This window comes from Mustela nigripes, chromosome 12 (assembly GCF_022355385.1).
Source record: "Mustela nigripes isolate SB6536 chromosome 12, MUSNIG.SB6536, whole genome shotgun sequence".
NCBI lineage: Eukaryota > Metazoa > Chordata > Mammalia > Carnivora > Mustelidae > Mustela > Mustela nigripes.
Window position 1 is genome coordinate 117,189,939 of NC_081568.1, and position 18,669 is coordinate 117,208,607.

General features: G+C 36.8%; 1 protein-coding gene across 3 annotated transcripts in view; it reads right to left on the reverse strand.

Annotated features, from left to right (window-relative positions):
- The window catches only part of KIAA0825 (KIAA0825 ortholog), a 405,229-nt gene that overhangs the window by 367,387 nt on the left and 19,173 nt on the right, over positions 1-18,669 (reverse strand). For all 3 annotated transcript variants that reach the window (XM_059416663.1, XM_059416666.1, XM_059416665.1), the window contains exon 2: positions 8,338-8,488. The gene's annotated coding sequence lies outside the window, so the exon portion shown is untranslated. The remainder of the gene's footprint in view (positions 1-8,337; positions 8,489-18,669) is intronic.

The window sequence follows — 18,669 nt, forward strand, 5'->3', positions numbered from 1 at the left end:
CACACCATGACACAGTAAAATATTTTTGAAACAAACAAACCAACCCAAAATATCAGGAAGGAAATTTAACAAACTATTAGTGCTAATCTGTGGGCAGTGAACTAAAATGGCACACGAAAAAAGGAAATTTTTACTCTTAATAACTTCCTATATTTATTTGAACTTAGTATAATGAACATGTCTTAATTTTTACACAAAAGGCAAAAACAAATATAAAAAATACAAAAAATACTATAAGACCTCAACTAATTTAGTATCCACTGAGTGGTACAAGTAACGAATGACCTAGAATCCTGCAATGGGAACTTCCTTCAAGGCAGAGGAAATCAAGACGGCAAGCCACCCAGAAAAAGGAAGAGGAAAGCGTTCCTAAAGGGAGGAGCCCAGTGATCTACAAAATTCATAGCCTTACAGGCCCTACAGTTGAAGACATTTAATCTCTCACTCTACATAGGTTCAAGCCCTCTGCTATTCTGGGAATGATCCAACAAGTAGTGAAGAAAGGACATGGGTAGCCTCGGCCGGATAGTAACTTGAGAAGTGAATGAGTTTGGCTCCTGCTTATGTCTCTCCTCTTCACAACTGGGCTCTTACTAAGTTGCTTAATACCAGTATACAATTACATCTCCATCTTGAGATTTCTTTGTATGCACCAGGATCCCACTCTTAAACCCCAGCCACAGCTACCAGCTCCAGGTTTATGAACCACCACCAATGGCGGGCCATGGTAAGGAAAATGATGAGAACATCTCTAGAACATAAATGGGATTATTTGCGGGAGGCAGAGCAGAAAACTCATGGATAAAAATAGTGAAAGAGAAAACTGAAGACATATGGGGCACTTAGCTGGCTCAGTCCATACAGCATGCAACTCTTGATCTCAAGGTTATGAATTCAAACATAATGTTGGGCTTAGAGCTTATTTAAAACAAACAAAAAAACTGAAGAGGTATGCTATGGATTATTTAAAACAAACAAACAAACAAAAAACTGAAGAGGTGTGCTAAAGCCTTTTTTCCCCCTAGAAAGAAAATATTTGAATTTTATCCTATTCAAAACAGTGAGTCAGAGTTTTTGGTTTTGGTGTTTGTTTTACTAAGGCAATACCAACTAATGTTGTAAAAATGATTTTCAAATCGAGTGTTAAGAAGGTTTGAGATAACAGAGGTAGGAAGATCAATCAGGACAGTGAATTAATCCACATGAAGGTGATGAAGAATAGGGAGGATGAGCCACAAGTAAAGAAGATGACTTTTGAAATGACTTTCCAGAATATACATAGCTAGGGATTATTGAATGAAAAAGGCAATTATAGCTGAAAGAAAACCAGGCAGGTGTTACAAATCCCAGTGTAAATAAGCTTTGATTTTAAACCCAGGTGATCAGAGAAACCAAATAGGACACTTTGAAAATTATAAAGCACCCTAAGAGAAAGGTAACTTGTGGATGTGTCATTAGAAGCTGGCAAAGAATGCAAGCTGGTGCAGCCACTCTGGAAAACAGCATGGAGGTTCCTCAAAATGTTGAAAATAGAACTGCCCTATGACCCAGCAATTGCACTACTGGGTATTTACCCTAAAGATACAAACGTAGTGATCCAAAGGGGCACGTGCACCCGAATGTTTATAGCAGCAATGTCCACAATAGCCAAACTATGGAAAGAACCTAGATGTCCATCAATGGATGAATGGATCAAGAAGATGTGGTATATATACACAATGGAATACTATGCAGCCATCAAAAGAAATGAAATCTTGCCATTTGTGACAACATGGATGGAACTAGAGCGTATCATGCTTAGCGAAATAAGTCAAGCAGAGAAAGACAACTATCATATGATCTCCCTGATATGAGGAAGTGGTGATGCAACATGGGGGCTTAAGTGGGTAGAAGAAGAATCAATGAAACAAGATGGAATTGGGAGGGAGACAAACCATAAGTGACTCTTAATCTTACAAAACAAACTGAGGGTTGCTGGGGGGAGGGAGGTTGGGAGAAGGGGGTGGGATTATGGACATTGGGGAGGGTATGTGCTTTGGTGAGTGCTGTGAAATGTGTAAACCTGGTGATTCACAGACCTGTATCCCTGGGGATAAAAATATATATTTATAAAAAATAAAAAATTAAAAAAAAAAAAAGAAGCTGGCAAAGAGTGAAACCAAGGTGAGGGGTCTTCCTGGGCAGTAAAACTCAGTGGAGGAAAAGACCAATTATGACAGTGGCTAAGAAAGCGAGATGGGCGTCACACAGAGCAGGGCATGCTTGTGGTCAGAGGCTCCTAACAGTCTTGCTGAGACTGTTAGAGATATCATTCAGTGCATGTCCACGCTAGCCTTACAGAAGCTAGCTGAGGAGTGGGTTATTAGTTCAGTCCCCGTAAACTTTTTTGTTGGTTAGGGCCTAAGGACAGAACAGGGTAGTGAGATGAGGCTACATGACAGTTTACGTAAAAAGAGCTAATTATTACAAAGGAAATTCTGAAAGTCTCATCTGGATGACAGTTACAAATAGATTTTTTTTTTTAAATATAGGAGTTAAATGGTGATAGGACGGCATAGCAAATATAGTTTTACACAGATGATTTTGAGTGTATTATACAAATGGAAATATCTGGGATAGAGATGGAGGCAATATATAAGGGGAATGCATGAGAAAACATAGCTCCTAATGTCACACTGAAGTCAACGGCCCAGAATTCAAAAAGTATCTTTCAAAATTTTTAGACTATGACCCATGGTTAAAAAGTGCATTCTAATCTCATGTACGTGTGTACACACCTATCTTGAAAGTTTCATGAAACATTGCTTACCCTTAATGCTAGCTTTGATATTTCCTACTCTACTATATTCCTTTTTTTTCTTCTTTATTTTTTAATGCACCCACAGACTCTAACTTGATGTAAGCACCTGCATTTTGGCTTAAGAGACCCCCGTGATCATTATATAGAACCATCTGCAAAGACATGACGAATAAATCTGGAAGAGATGTTTTTGAGAAAGGGTAAAAAAAAAATTGTTTTTTTAGGAACTGGCATGGGACCACTAACAGAGAGTAGGGAGAAAGACCAAGGAAGATAAAGAAAATGGAAAAAAAACTGCATCAAATTCATGTCTTTGTCTTTAGTGCAGTGTTTCTCAAAGTCTACTTCAAGACTAATTGAAGCAGAACTACCCTCCCCACTGTTAGAAATTCAAATACCTGGGCCTCATCCCAGGCCTGGTGAAGAGAACTCTCTACGTGTGGGTCTTGGAATTGGCAATTTAGAAGTTTCTCAGGGCATTCTTTTCACCAACTATTTTTATCTCAGTGCCTTTCACAAATAAGCTTTCAAAATAGCACTTACTTTCCAGGAACATGCAATCTCACTTCACACATTAGATATACTCTTGAAAAGTTAACTGAGTACTTCCCCTAAAGACTATAATGATTAATTTCAGAATTATATGCACCCAGAAGGAAACAAAGAAGCTACTGGAGCACTGTCTTTAAATAAACATTCTTTATCCACTTAATTTTTCTGTATTAATTATGCAAGTGGCTAGCCAAACGAGCTTATAATCCTCATTATCTTTTTTCAGTTTAAAAGCACATATATTTAAAAATTCATTATGTTAACACATTTCATTATAATTTTGAATTGATTTCACTGGACTTAACTGGTTAAGTACCACGATCAAATGGCATTTAGCAGTACTCACAGGCCAGGAAATGAGTCAATGAGACATTTTTCAGAAAAACACAAATACTGAAGTTTTTGGTTTGGGCTCTTAACAGCAAAGATACCCCTTTATGAGGTGAGTTCTGCTAACAAGAATATTTGCTAATTTTTTACCAACTGATAACCAAGAAGTATGAGATATGATTCTATTTTAAGATAGAAATGATATGGGGCGCCTGGGTGGCTCAGTGGGTTAAGCCGCTGCCTTCGGCTCAGGTCATGATCTCAGGGTCCTGGGATCGAGTCCCGCATCCGGCTCTCTGCTCGGCAGGGAGCCTGCTTCCTCCTCTCTCTCTCTGCCTGCCTCTCTGCCTACTTGTAATCTCTCTGTCAAATAAATAAATAAATAAATAAAATCTTTAAAAAAAAAAGAAAAAAAAAAGAAATGATAGCTAACAACAGTAAGGTATAGAAGCTAACGTTTATTCACTTGCCTCATATCAGACTCTGTTCTAGATCCTTTGCATGGCTTACTCATTTCATATTGACAGTAATCCTGTATAGTAAGTATCATGTAGGCCTAATTTCCCCAGTGATGAAGCTGAGGTACAGAGAGCTGTTTAACTTTCCTGAGGTCCCCAAAACTAGAAATAGGAGCTGAAACAGGCAGCCAGTCTCTAGAGTTCGTACTCACTGTACTACACAGTAATTTAGGAAAGTCTCAGCCCTTGAAGAAGTTAGCTGCTTTGTGGAGAGAAAGATTTCCTGCTGTTTACACTCTGGAAGGTTTCCCACCCTCCTTGCTTTTTTTTTTTCTTTCTCTTTCGCTCTCTCTGTCTCTCTCTTTCTTTCTTTCTTCCAAGAGACAGAGAAAGAGAATCTTAAGCAGGCTTCACGCCCAGCTGAAGCCTGACATGGGTCTCCACCTCACAACTGTGGGATCATGACCTGAGCCAAACTCAAAAGTTGCACACCTAACCAAATGAGCCACCCAGATGCCCCTCCTATTCTTTACACAACTGATTTTAAGGTGACTTGGGTTTACATAGGATCCCTGCTCATATATACTTATCAGATTTCATTATAATATACTTTATATAGGATAGGAATACCCCAAATAGTATAAAGATGACAATTCAGCATTACACTGCAGAAAAAACCAGAAATCAGTTTTTAAAAAATTCATTCTGTATATAAGGGCAGGAGAGCATAGTGGTTTAGAATCATGCTCTCAAATGCAATGAACGAATAACCTAGAAATCTTATTAAAAATGTAGATTTTCAATAGGTCTGGGGTGGAGCTTGAGATTTTCCATTTCTAACAAGTTCCCAGGTAATGGGTCCCTGTGGCCCAAGGACCACATTTTGAGTAGTGAGGGTTTAGTATGTAAGCTCTGGAGTCACCCTGCTGGTGTGTGACTTCGAGCTGCCCTACTTACTAGTTTTACAACCTTCTTGTGAGCCTCTACTACACCTATAAAATAGCAAGGTCATTAAAGTGTCGTTATGAGGATTACATGAGATAATCCATAGATACATGTAAAATAGTTGCCGGCATATAGAAAGCATTCAAAAAATATTACAGAAAACTATTAAAAGCACATACTGCAACCCATTAGAAAGTAGAACTGACTGATACAGCAGAAACACTAAATAAAATTTCATCATTCTTTCTCAGACAGTCACTAGACCATCACTGTTCATTGAAGGACATTAAACACGTAAGTTAGATCCACTACCTAGCTTTATTAAATATATAAATCTGAAACTGCTCTAAATGAATTTGCATGAAGCTGGCTTGGCTTATAATATTTAAAAAGAATATTTTGTTTCTCTGCCAGAAAACTTTTTTATATTGTAGGTATACAGTGAGTTCTAATTCATTTATTTGAATAGCTTCCTCTGAATTTAGAAACAGCCATTTTTGTTTAAAACTGTTCATTCGTATCAAATCCAAATCAGAACTAGTATTAGTATTAACAATAGTCATGTTTTTAAAAATTTGTTCACAGGTGGGTGGCTGGCTCCGTTAGTGGAGCATGCAACTCTCGATCTTGGGGTTGTGAGTTCGAGCCCCAGTGTAGGGTGTAGAGATTACTTAAAAATAAAATCTTAAAAAAGAAAAAGGACCACTTGTTATTCTGGGGGGTGGGGGGGAAGGATGTTCAAACAAGGGCACTGGTATAGTTTCAATGAGTTTAAAGGATTTAGCCCAAACCTTCACAAATGTATACATTTCAAACCACTACACGATGCAGCATAATTCCCTCTCACTATTAAAGATGGGCTTAGAAAGAATATTACTTGTCAGAATTGTGATGATTTAATAATGATGTGATATGGGAGGGCCCAGTGGGTAGGAAAAGTAAAGTTAGGACTAGAAGTAAAGATAAAATTCCATAGTATTATCCTAAATGAAAACTATTAAAAATTTCTAAAATTCAAAACTGCTCAGAAAATAGAGTTAATGGAGTGGAGTACACTAGAAAAGAAAGATTAATGTTTGTTCAGTCACTGCTAAAAACCAGGAAGGGTAAAACCTGGTGGTTCAATTAAGGAGGAGTTGAGACTTAAGTGGTATTTTAGGTTGGTCAGTATCTTTGAGTCAGCAAGAAAAGATCAATAGGTAATTTGCTTCTCTTTTACTCTTTCGTATCTCTAACTGAGGTGATGAAAAAGACAACTATGGGACAGATTCTAATATGTTTATTTTTCTAAATCAAAACTAGATTCAGCATAGGGGTGCCTGAGTGCTCAGTTGGCCAAGCATCTGCCTTCGACTCAGGTCATGATCCCAGGATCAGCAGGGAACCTGCTTGTCCCTCTCCCCTCAGCTTGCTCGCTCTCCCTCTCTCTCTCTCTCTGTGTGTCTCTTTCTCTCTGTCAAATAAATAAATAAAATCTTAAAAACAGAAAACAAAACAAAACAAAAATCTAGCTTCAGCATAGACATTGCAGACCTGAGCTGTGAGATTCTGACAGTTAAGAATCCAGGAAAACAGTGGAATGTGGGTGAATAGATGACTGTTTTCCTCCTCTCTCTTTCCTTTTGCTCTTTCCGGGCAGAATGCTCCTGGTTGCCCCTTTAATGAGCGGAGGGGTAATAGAAAATTTTTTAACACACAATACAACATACCAGATTTTACTTTACATTTTACTTTCTGTAACAAGTTACTTAAAAAAAAAAAATGAGATTTTGCCCTCTCCCCTAGAAAATCTGCATAGAAGTCTTTTATAGAAAGGACTGCCACATGAAGTTTTAAGGCAGGCTTTACATATACTCACATACACTGAAAAAGGATTGTTCAAATGAAATAACCATAAAGCTTAACCCGGTACGTTTAGTGAAAAAAACATTAAGCGTGGGAATTGTGAATTTCAACATCTAGAGAGGTGATAAACAACAAGATGGGATGGGTTAGGATGAGAGGTACAAGAAGAACAGATCGTGAACAGAATTATATCAATAGCTCATGTTTTGTCATTTCAGTCTATACTGGCCTGAATCAAATTCCTGGAAAAAAAAAATTTTTACTAAAATGCCTGAGCTAACTTTTCCACTTATGAGGCAGGTATAATCTGTTTTTCAACAGCAGAGAAGCAAGGAATTCCACTTCAGTGTGACCTATTTCTGCCTCTTAGATTTATCATATGCATTTTTTAATGACCCCAAACCAAAGGAAACGTAGAAACCTATTCGAAAAGCTGACATTAAGGTTGTGACACCAACCAAAACAACAAGAGAATTTAAAGGTAAATTGACACACAATCCCCAAATGAGTCTGTTGCACTCCTAATTTAAAAAGCAGTTTCTGTGTGAATATAGTGATGGCATGTCAGTGTCTGCTTTGAAACTCTGGAATTTTGTCATTTGGTGTTTGTGTCACAACCTTAATATTATTTAAATATACTTTTTAATATCTATTATTTAAAAAATATCTTTGAATTGAAGATACTCCTAAGGCTTTGAAGAAGCCAACCTCAAAGCACCTCATTCCAAGCATGCCACTTTTATTAGAAGTGGTGCATAAAACATTTGCTGTTGACAAATCTAATTCATTAAAAGGTGAGATGGATGCATTTTAAAGTAACTGGCTGGCATCATTATCTGCAGCACCTTTTATAAATTATTCCTCTTTTCCCTTCTGACTGAACTTGTCACAGTTCCCTTTCAGAGTCTGAATGTTATGCCTTAGAGTCAATGCTTTCAACATGTTTAGACAAGTCATAAGTTAAACAAGCAGGGGTACTTTATTTTCTAGAAATGAGAAAGAGGAGCAGAAACACTTACAGATTATTTCATTCGATTCATTGATTTTTAACTAAAGACAAGTAAAGTCAGTTAGTGGTGGTTTTATCTCACACAAAGGATTTAAAAATAAAACTATACTGGCTTGGGTAGAAGGCAGGATTTCAAAGAAAGGTACATAAAAAGAGATGCTGGCAGCCTTGCTGCACTGTTGTGCAGAAGACTTAGTTTAAAATTGAATTGTGCTTCCCCTGACACGGGAGATCAGGTACATCATAAGGCTGACAGCTGGCTGGCATGGTAACTTCCTCAAGGAAAATGCTAACTGTATTTATTTTGGAGGCCAAAGGAAAAGAAATAGAGAAGCCTTCAAGGAGGCAGAGCAGGCAGAGAACAAATTATTCAAAATATGAAGAAAAACATTTCTTACCTAATTTTGTTTCAGAAGACTCTGAGAATGAGCTGGTCTTCTAATCCCAAATAAGTGGGAAATTATTTCCTTCCAAGTGGTCAGTAGAAGAGCTGCCTTTTCTTTATTATCTTCAGCTCAGTTTTTTTTCCCCAACATATATAAAATATACCTATAAAATAATTAAATAAAACTTACTCACTGTCACAATGGAGGGTACAGAGTCAAAATACTTCTCTACATTGGTAGTGGCAGTACTATCATTAAGTTCTGACATACAGGCAGGAGTTGAGAGTTGCTGGAAATGTATAAAGACATGCTAAAGTTGCGGTACCTAAGAAAAGCTTATTAACAAGAAGATCCATAGATTATAGGCACATGAAATAAGAGAGGCACCTCGGAAAATGTACATTCAAAACATCCCTTTTCACTGATTTTTCAAATGTTCCTCGGTAAATGTAAATTATATAGAATAAAGGATGGATGCAGTGCATAAAACAAGCAATACCTTTCAATATAATTCCTTTCTTCCTGTTTAGTTACCAGTTTAATTTCCGGAATAGTTTATTAAAATTCATTTTTTTTCGCACTCTTCTGGATTATTTTATTAAAAGTGATTCTAATTCAGTTGATCTGTGGCTGGTGCCTGGGATTCTGTTCTAAGAAGCCTCTAGGTAACGTTACCAATGCTGAGGAGCTATGGACCACTCTTGCCAATCTATTTGTCTTTCCCTCCATCCAAGTACACTGGCCTTTTGTCTTTCCAGATAAATTTAGACTCTATTGTCAAGTATTTTAGACTCTATTGTCAAGTATTCCCCCTTCCCCACCAAATCAGATAGGAATTTGATACTGTGCTAATTAAACGGAGCATCTGCAAAGTTGAGTTTTGCAAGCCATGTGTATGGTGTATCATTTCACTTCTGAGTTCTTATTGTCCCACAATAAAGCTTTACTGTATTCCCCACAGGAGTTTCATATCTCTCTTGTTATGTCAGATATATTCCTAGGGACTTCATATTGTCAATATTAGTGTAAACATTATCTCTTTGCAAAAGCATTTTCATTTTTTGTTTAAATAGGAACTTATATAATTTTTGTATACTGATGTTCTTATCCAGGATATATGCCCAACTCTTATTCTTGTATTTTCTCTCTAAATTTACATCATGCACAAACAGCTTTACTTATTTGGTCGAAAACCTATGCTTTTTATTTTTTATGTTGCCTCACTAAAGGAAAAAAGTTAAACAATAAATGAATTACTTAATAGAAAAGACTATTTTGTTATCTTTAATCTATAAGACTCATCTCTTGGTTAGGCCTCCATTGACCAGAAAACTGCTATGAAGCTCCCAAATGTTTCTTTTGACATTTACTGACTGCCCTCAGACTTTCTGCCTTTCTCAGGTGACTAATATGCAAATGGATAAATGTTACTAAAACCCACTATCCCAAACTGACTTCCAGTTGTTATTACATCAGAAACAAACACCCTCATAGTCAAAAGAACCACTCTAGTAACTGCATTTGAACAAAAGGGGAAACAGGAATTTTAAAGAGAGAAATGGTTCAGTTCCACCTAAGAATTAAGATGAAGATGCCAAGCTAGGATGCCATTAAAGAGATATAACATGTCATCTGCATTTCATAGCCGAAATCACAAGATTTCTTGGAAAACCCATAAGTAACTGAAATTGCCTTTTTGATGATGATGTCAGCCTGTTCTAGGTCAAACTGCCCTTCTTGACAGCTTACAGCCAATCAGCTTGACCAAAGGAAAAAAATTAAGATTTCCTACTTCACAAATTGTCAATGTTGTTATCATTGGTTACCCAGGGAAAAGTAAATGGCATGATGGCAGGATGCAGAAAAGGGTAAAGAAAAGGAGGTAGTAACTAAAATATAATCATGTAATCATGAAAACACCACAAACTGCTTCTTTAAAAATGTGTTCGAATTCCACTACAAACAATAATTATAAAGACTTATGGCAATGTAGAAAATGCTTAAATGGTGAAGGGAAAACAGGACCCAAGAGAGCATGTATGCATTCTATTGCAACAGTTTAAAAATATGTGGACAAGGCATGCCTGGCTGGCTCCATCAGTTTAGCATGGGACTCTTAATCCTGGAGTCCTGAGTTTGAGGTCCACACTGGGGTAGAGTTTACGTTAAAAATTTTTGAAAAAATATGGACAATGTTTTTGGTTAGGAAGATCAATCAGCATGCATTTTCCCTCATCTCCAAGAGGCCGCCTTAAAAGATAATAAAGGTATGTGTTGGTTGGGGGAGAGGATGTAAACCATTGAGATGAAGAGACTGAGAAAGTCATTACTACAAATTTACAGAAAATGACAGAGTAAGAGCATTCATGGAAGAAAGATAGTAGGAAAAGTCAAACTCTAGAAGGTGTGCAGAGAGTGCTGCAATCAAAGGAATGACCTGATACCCCTGACAGAAGTGGGGACTGAGAAGTGAAGCTAAAATATCCTGAATCTCCCTCTCTTACCTTTTTGTAGGAGCAGCTATGTACTTTGTCTTTTACTTGTTCATAGCTAAATATATGACTATGAGAAAAAAATAAGTAGATGGGAGAAGTACTGTGTCTGAAGAAAGGAATTAACAGTCTAGAAAATGAGGAAACGCCATATGGGTAAGGATGTCCTCAAAGAAAAGCTGGCCTCATTCAGGCCTTTAGCTGACTTCCAGCATGCTTGAATTTCTCTTTTCTAGCAGGAATGTACAGTCAAGAACCATTGGGCATCTGAAAAAAACCTTTTTTTCCCCCACACTGGAAATCAATTTAAAACAAAATTTACTCCAAGAAAAAGAGAAACAACACAATTAACATGTAAATTTTCCATCACTGTAAGGGAGTAAAAGAAAAAAAATGTATACCTAATACAAAACCAGAAATAGGACTTCCAGTTATGGCTGAGTGCAATCAGCAAATATTCTTCCAAAACGAAACTAAAGAGCCAGACAAAATTGACAAATACAATCATTTCAGTGCTCTAGAAATTGACCAAAGGGATATAACAATTCAAGAAGCATGTTTATTTGAAAGACTGTAATTTTTAGATAAGAACACTAGGACACTGTCACATTCTGGTCTGGCCTCTCTCATCACCATCAACCACAATTCAGTCAGTATGGAGGTTTTTCCAGGATGGGGAAGATCATTAAGACTAAACATCTGGGACTCTGGGTGGCTCAGCTGGCTAAGTGTCTGTCTTCAGCTCAGGTCATGAACCCAGGGTCCTGGGATCAAGCCCAGCATCGGGGAGCCTGCTTCTTCCTCTTCCTCTAGGTGCTGCTCTCCTTGCTTATGCTCTTCATCTCTTTTTCAGTCAAATGAATTAATAAAATCTAAAAAAAAAAAAAAAATTAAAAAAAAGACTGGAAACATCTTTGTTGTGGTCAAAGATGGGGTAACTTGAACTTCAGGGGCAGGTTATGCCCATGTCTAACAGTGTTTCAGAGGATGTGATGATTTTAGAAACTGGCAAGCAAGGAGAGCAAACAGCTCCATTAGTCCAAGGTCATGGTCATAAATGGGGCAGACATATTCTTGGCTAAGGTTGAGAGAAAGTACAAGGGAGACCAGAGAGAAACAAAGCTATTCACATATTCCCGAGGCCAAATAATCACATACATAGAGCAAATGTGAAAGAGGTCAGCAGAGACTGAAAGCCAGGACACACCTGAAAACTATGTAAACTTTAAATGCATTCTCTACAGAGATCCATGGATAGACGACAGACAGTCATACTTTATGACTCTATGTATTTAAACACAAGCAGGGTCCAACAATCAGTTCATAATTTAAGATATACAGACACAGGAGCAAGTCCTAGAAAGCTAAATGCAAAACACAAACCAAAATATTAAAACTCGAAAACCAACCCAAATGAAAACAAAAAAACAGATTTTATCTGTGCCACACATCACAAGGGAGACAGCTGTCACTGTACTTAGTAAGGCAAATTACTAAACCAAGAAACAAATAAATGAACAAAGCAATAACCTTAAGAGGGAAAAAAAAAAATCAGAACCCAGAGTTCCTACAATAGGTGATCTAAAATAGCCAGTTTTCAAAAAGAAATTATGAAACATGCAAAGAAATAGGGGAAACCATTTGAGTGTCCCTAAATGTTAGATTTAAACAAAGACTTCAAAGCAGTTATTACCAATATATTCAAAGAACCAAAGGTGATCTTACTTAAAGAATGAAAGCAAGAAACAATAAATAAAAGAGGTTATCCACAAGGAAACAAATTAAAAAAAAATCAAATGGAATTTTGAAGTTGAAAAGTACAATCAGAAAATTCACTAGAGATGGGGAACTTTGGGTGGCTCTGTCAGTTAAGCATCCAATTCTTGATTTCTGCTCAGGTCATAATCTCAGGGTCATGGGATTAAGCTCTGTGTGGCATCAGTTTCCATGCTCAAGTTTGCTTGAGATAATCTCCCTCTCCCTCTTCCACTCTCCCTCCCTGACTCATGCTCTCTCTCTCTAAATTAAATAAATCTTTAACAAAAAAGAAAGAAAGAAAGAAAGAAAACTGGCTAGAGGCGAATGACAGCAGATTCAAGATAAACTGATGGAAGAATCAGTGAATCTAAAATAGATAAATAGAAATTACCCAATCTGAAGAAAAGATGGGTGGTTCAGCTGGTTAACTGTCTGCCTTCGGCTCAGGTCATGTTCCCCAAGGTCCTGGGATAGGGCCCTGCATTGGGCTCCCTGCCAAGTGGGCTGCTAAGTGGGCAGCCTGTATTTCCCTCTCCTCCCTGCTCCTGAACTCTGTCACTACCTCTGGATGTTTGACATACATACACGTACATACATGTAATGAGTATCCCAGGAGTGAAGACAGAGGGATAGAAAAAATACATGAAGAAATAAAGGACAAAAACATACCAATTTGAAGCAAATTAATCTACTTATCAAAGAAATTTGATAGTCACAAAGGACAATTATAAAGAGATCAGTATCTAGACATACCATAATCAAACTACTGAATTACAAAGACAAACAGAAAATCTTAGAAGCTACAAAACTAACTCATCCCATACAACAAAGTACCAATAAAACAATGGAGGCCAGAAGTCAGTCACTGAGAAATTCTAAATGGTCAGAAAAAAAAACTGCCCACTATATATTCTATAGCAAGAATAGATATCCTTTAAATCGAAGATGAAATAAAGCCATCACTTTTAAAACTAAAGATGAAATAAAGACTGAGACTTTGTTGCTAGGAGACCTGTATTAAATACTGAAGGAAACTTTTTAGCTTAAAGAAAATGACACCACATGTTAATTTAAGTGCAGAGTAGGAAATGAAGAGGTCCAAAAATGGTAAATATGTGGGTTACTATAAAAGATTGCCTGGGAGGCTCAGCTAGTAGACCATGTGACCCTTGGTCTCAGGGTTGTGAGTTCAATCCCCATGCTAGACATAGTACTTCCAAAAAAAACCCCACAAAGCTAAAAGTATTATATTTATTTTCATTGATTGCATTAAAAATTATAACAATACATTGTTCAGTTTATAACATGGAATATGTTAATACATATGACAATAACAGCAGAAAAGATGAGGAAGGAATTGAACTATATTGAAATAAAGTTTCTATATTTTATCAAAATTAAGTTGGTAGGAACTGGTTGGTATTAAGTTGGTTGTGATAAATTAAGATGTACATTATATTGTCTACAGCAAACATGAAGAAATTAATTACAATGTAAAGTTATACTAAAAATAAAAATGTGCATTTGATTTCTTTAATACAAAAGAAGACAGCCAAGGTAGAAGAAAGAAATTAAAAAGACAGAAATCACTTCCAAAAAAACTTAGAAGTAATAAATTAATTCCGTGAAGTAGGATGTTATAAAATTAATACTCAGAAATCAGATGCATTTGTATACTCTAATAATAAAGTAACAGAAAGAAATTTAAGATAAACGTACCTATTACATTTACATTCCATTTATAATCCCACCAAAAATCCAAAAGCAAAACAAAACAAAACAAAAAACCTAAACATACCAAAACCAAGGAGGTAAAAGACCTGTACTCTGAAAATTATAAAACATGAAGAAATTGAAGAAAAAGATATCACATGCTTATGGATTATAAGATTAACAATGTTAAAATGTCCATACTTTTCAAAATGACCTACAGATTTAATGCAAGGTCTATCAAAATACTAACAGCATTTTTCACAGAACTAGAACAAATAATACTAAAATTTGTATGGGACCACAAAAGACTCTGAGTGGCCAAAGCAATCTTGAGAAAGAAGAACAAAACTAGAAATAGCAAAATTCCGGATTTCAAGGTATATTACAAAGCCATAATCAAAACAGTATGGTACTAGCACAAATATAGACACATTTATCAATAGAACAGAACAGAGAGCCCAGAAATATACCCTCAATTATATGGCCAATTAATCTATGGCAGAGAAGGCAAGAATATACAATAGAGAAAAGACAGTCTCTTCAACAAATGGTGCTGGGAAAACTGGAGGGCAACATGTAAAAGAATGAAACTGGACCATTTCTAACACCACATACAAAAATAAACTCCAGATGGATTAAAGATCTAAATGTGAGACTTGAAACCATAAAACGTCTAAAAAAAAAAAAACCATAGGCAGTGATTTCTTTGACATTGGCCTTAGCAATACTTCTCTGGCTGTATCTCCTAAGGCAGGGGGAACAAAAGCAAAATTAAACTATTGGGACTATATCAAAAAAAGCTTTTGTACGGTGAAAGAAAACAACAACAAAACAAAAAGGCAACCTACTGGATGAAAGAAGATATTTGCCAATGATATATTTGACAAAGGGTTAATATCCAAAATACGTAAAGAATTCATATAACTCGGCACCAAAAAAGTCAAATAATCCAATTAAAAATGGGCAGAAGTTCTGAGAAGATATTTTTCCAAAGACATACAGATGGCTAACAGACCCATGAAAAGATGCTCAACATTACTCATCATCAAAACATGTAAATCAAAAACCACAAAATCATAATGAGGTATCATTAGTCAGAATGGCTAAAATCAAAAAGACAAGAAATAACAAGGGTTGGCAAAGATACGGAGAAAAAAGAATCTTGGACATTGTTGGTGGGAATGTAAATTGATACAGCCACGTGGGAGACAGTATGAGGTTCCTCTAAAAACTTAAAATAGAAAAACAGTATGATCCAATAACTCCACTCCTGGGTTTTAATCCAAAGAAAATGGTAACACTAATTTGAAAATATATATGCACCCCTGTTTACTGCATCATTATTTACAATAGCCAAGATATGGAAGCAGCCCAAGTGTCCATTGATAGATGAATGGATAAAGAAGATGTGGTATATACATACACACACACACACACACACACACACACAGTGGAATATCACTTAGTCATAAAAAAAGATGAGATCTTGCTCTTTGCGACAACAATGGACCTATAATGCTAAGTGAAATAAGTAAGACAGAGAAAGACTAATGCCATATGATTTCAGTTATATGTGCAATCTAAAAAAAAACCAAATGAATGAATAAACAATAATAAAAGATGAATATGCAATCAGACCTATAAATATACAGAATAAAATGATGGCTGCCAGAGGGGAGAAGGTGGAGGGATGAACAAAATGGGTGAAGGGGAGTGGGAGATACAGGTTTTTAGCTATGGGTAAGTCAGAGAAATAAAAGGTACAGTATAAGAAATATAGTCGATGGTACTGTAACAGCACTGCATGGTGACAGATGAAAACTACACTTACGGGGAGCATAACATAATTTATAGACTTATCAAATCACTATGTTATACACCTGACACTAGCACTCTGTATCAGTTATAATCCAATTCAAAATAAAATAAAATGGGCTACAGGGTACCTGGGGGGACTAGTTCACTGAGCATCCAATTCTTGGATTTGGCTCAGGTCGTGATTTCAGGATCCTGGGATTGAGCCCTGATTGCAGCTCTGCTCCCAGCACGGAGTCTGCTTAGGGTTCTGTCTCTCTTTACCTCTGCCTCTGCCCCCAGCAATCACACACTTGCGCTCCCCCTATCACTCTAAAATAAATGTATCTTTAAAAAATAAAATAAGCCCAGGAGTAGGAGATCTAAATATCATCAAGTCTCAGGGGTTCAGATAGATAGTTACCAAATCAATCTGAACACCTGATAAAAGAGAAGAAGAGCAGCAATTCTAGGAACAGAAAATTGACCACTTTCCAGAAGGCAGGACGTGCAGAGAAGTGATTCCAAGGTGACATTTGGGAAGAGAGACCATGGGAGGGAGGCCAGCTCCCAGCAAGCGGTAGAGCAGTGGATCACAAAATTGGAACTTTTAGAAGTCTGCTCCACTGAGAAACGTCACTCTAGTGGTTAAAGTGGAACCTTAAAGGGGGTGGAACCCTTGTGGGCACAGCATGGTCTCAGGACCCTCAGGGTCACAGAAAGACCAATGCTGCCTGAGTGTGGCAGAGCTCCCAGGTATCGGAGTGGGGAAGCAAGCTGTAGAGACAGAGCCAAGGAGGGGGCGCAGAGCTTGGGGTTACCTTAAACTGTGATCCAGGGACAGTCAGACCACTGCTCTTTGAGCAGGAACCCCACAAGTGGCAGATCCAGAGAGACCCCGTCCTTCTTCCATTGGGATGAGTGGTGGAGGAGCATACTGCAGGAATCTGCTAGGTTTGGAGATTCCAAAGGGGACTATGCGCCAGAAATAGAAACTCAGGCACAGGTTGAGTGAGCTCAGAGTGCGGCTGGAGACCAGGAAGATGAGAGGGATTGACTGCTTTTCTCTGAGGGCACATTGGGGAGGGGGACCATGAGCTCTTGGCTCCTATGAGGCCCGAGATTGGGATGCCACCATTTTCATTAGCATCCACGAAAGCAGAAAGTAAAGCATTCAAGGAACAAAAGCTACGGAGAGCAAAACAGAAAAGATTACTTAGGCTAGCCCCAGACAAAGGCAGTGTAATTCCACCTCAGGCAAAAACATTTGAGAATCACTTCAACAGGCCCCTCCCCCAGAAGATCAGCAAGAACATCAGCCAAGACCAAGTTCACCAGTCAAGGAGAACTGCAGAACTCCAGAGCTAGAGGAATACAGCACACAGAATTCATGGATTTTTCACATGATCCTTTAGTTTTTCAAGTTAATTAAAAACATTTTTTCCTAATATTCTATTTTTAAAATTTTTCCTCTCCTATTTAATATTTTTAACTATTTAATCTTATCAATAATTTTTTCTAAAAAATCTTTTAAAATTTTCATTGTTATAGTCCTATTTTATCCCTATATTGTATTTAACCTTACTTTTTTTGATACATATAGGTTTTCTTTTTCTTTAAAATTTTGGGACACAGTTTTTTCTAATAAATCAAAATATACCCTAAATCTAGAACTTGGCTTTGTTCTAGTCCCCAGCCTGATCACATTCTTTCCTCTTTTTTTTTTTTAACCAACTTCTTATCTTATCAATTACTTTTTAAGAATCTTTTTAAATTTTCATCTTTACAATCTTTTCCATCCCTTCATTGTGTTGAACCTTATTTTTGTATATATAAATAAGTTTTTCTTTCTTTAAGATTTTGGGAGGTAGTTTCATCTAAGACAAAAATACACCCAAAATCAAGTGTATGTGTCTGTTCTATTCACTAGTCCTATATATGTGTATGTGTGTGTGTGTGTGTATAAAATTTTTTATACATATAATATATATAATATTTATATATTATGTATTTTTTTTTTCTTCTTTCCCCTTTTTCTCCCCCCAGTTCTGGGTTTCCTCTGATTTGGTTAGTGGATATTTTTCTGGGGTCAATGCTACCTTTTTAGTATTTTGTTCTCTCACTCATCTGTTCTTATCTGGATAAAATGAAAGTGAGTTTTTCACCAAACACACACAAAAAGAACAAGACGCAATACCGACAGCTAGGGACCTAATCAATATGGACATTAGTAAGATGTCAGAACTGGCGTTCAGAATGATGATTATCAAGATGCTAACTGGCTTGACAAGGCATGGAAGATACTACAGAATCCCTTTATGGAGAAATGAAATCCCTTTCTGGAGAAATAAAGAAAACTAAAATCTAACCAAGTTGAAATCAAAAAAGCTATAAAATAAATGGAGGATCTTACTGCTAGGATAAATGAGGCAAAAGAGAAAATTAGTGATATAGAAGGCCAAATGATGGAGAATTAAGAAGCTGAGTAAAAGAGAGAAAAACAACTACTGGACCAAGAGGGGAGAATTCGAGAGATAAGTGATACCATAAGACAAAACAATATTAGAATAATTGGGATCCCAGAGGA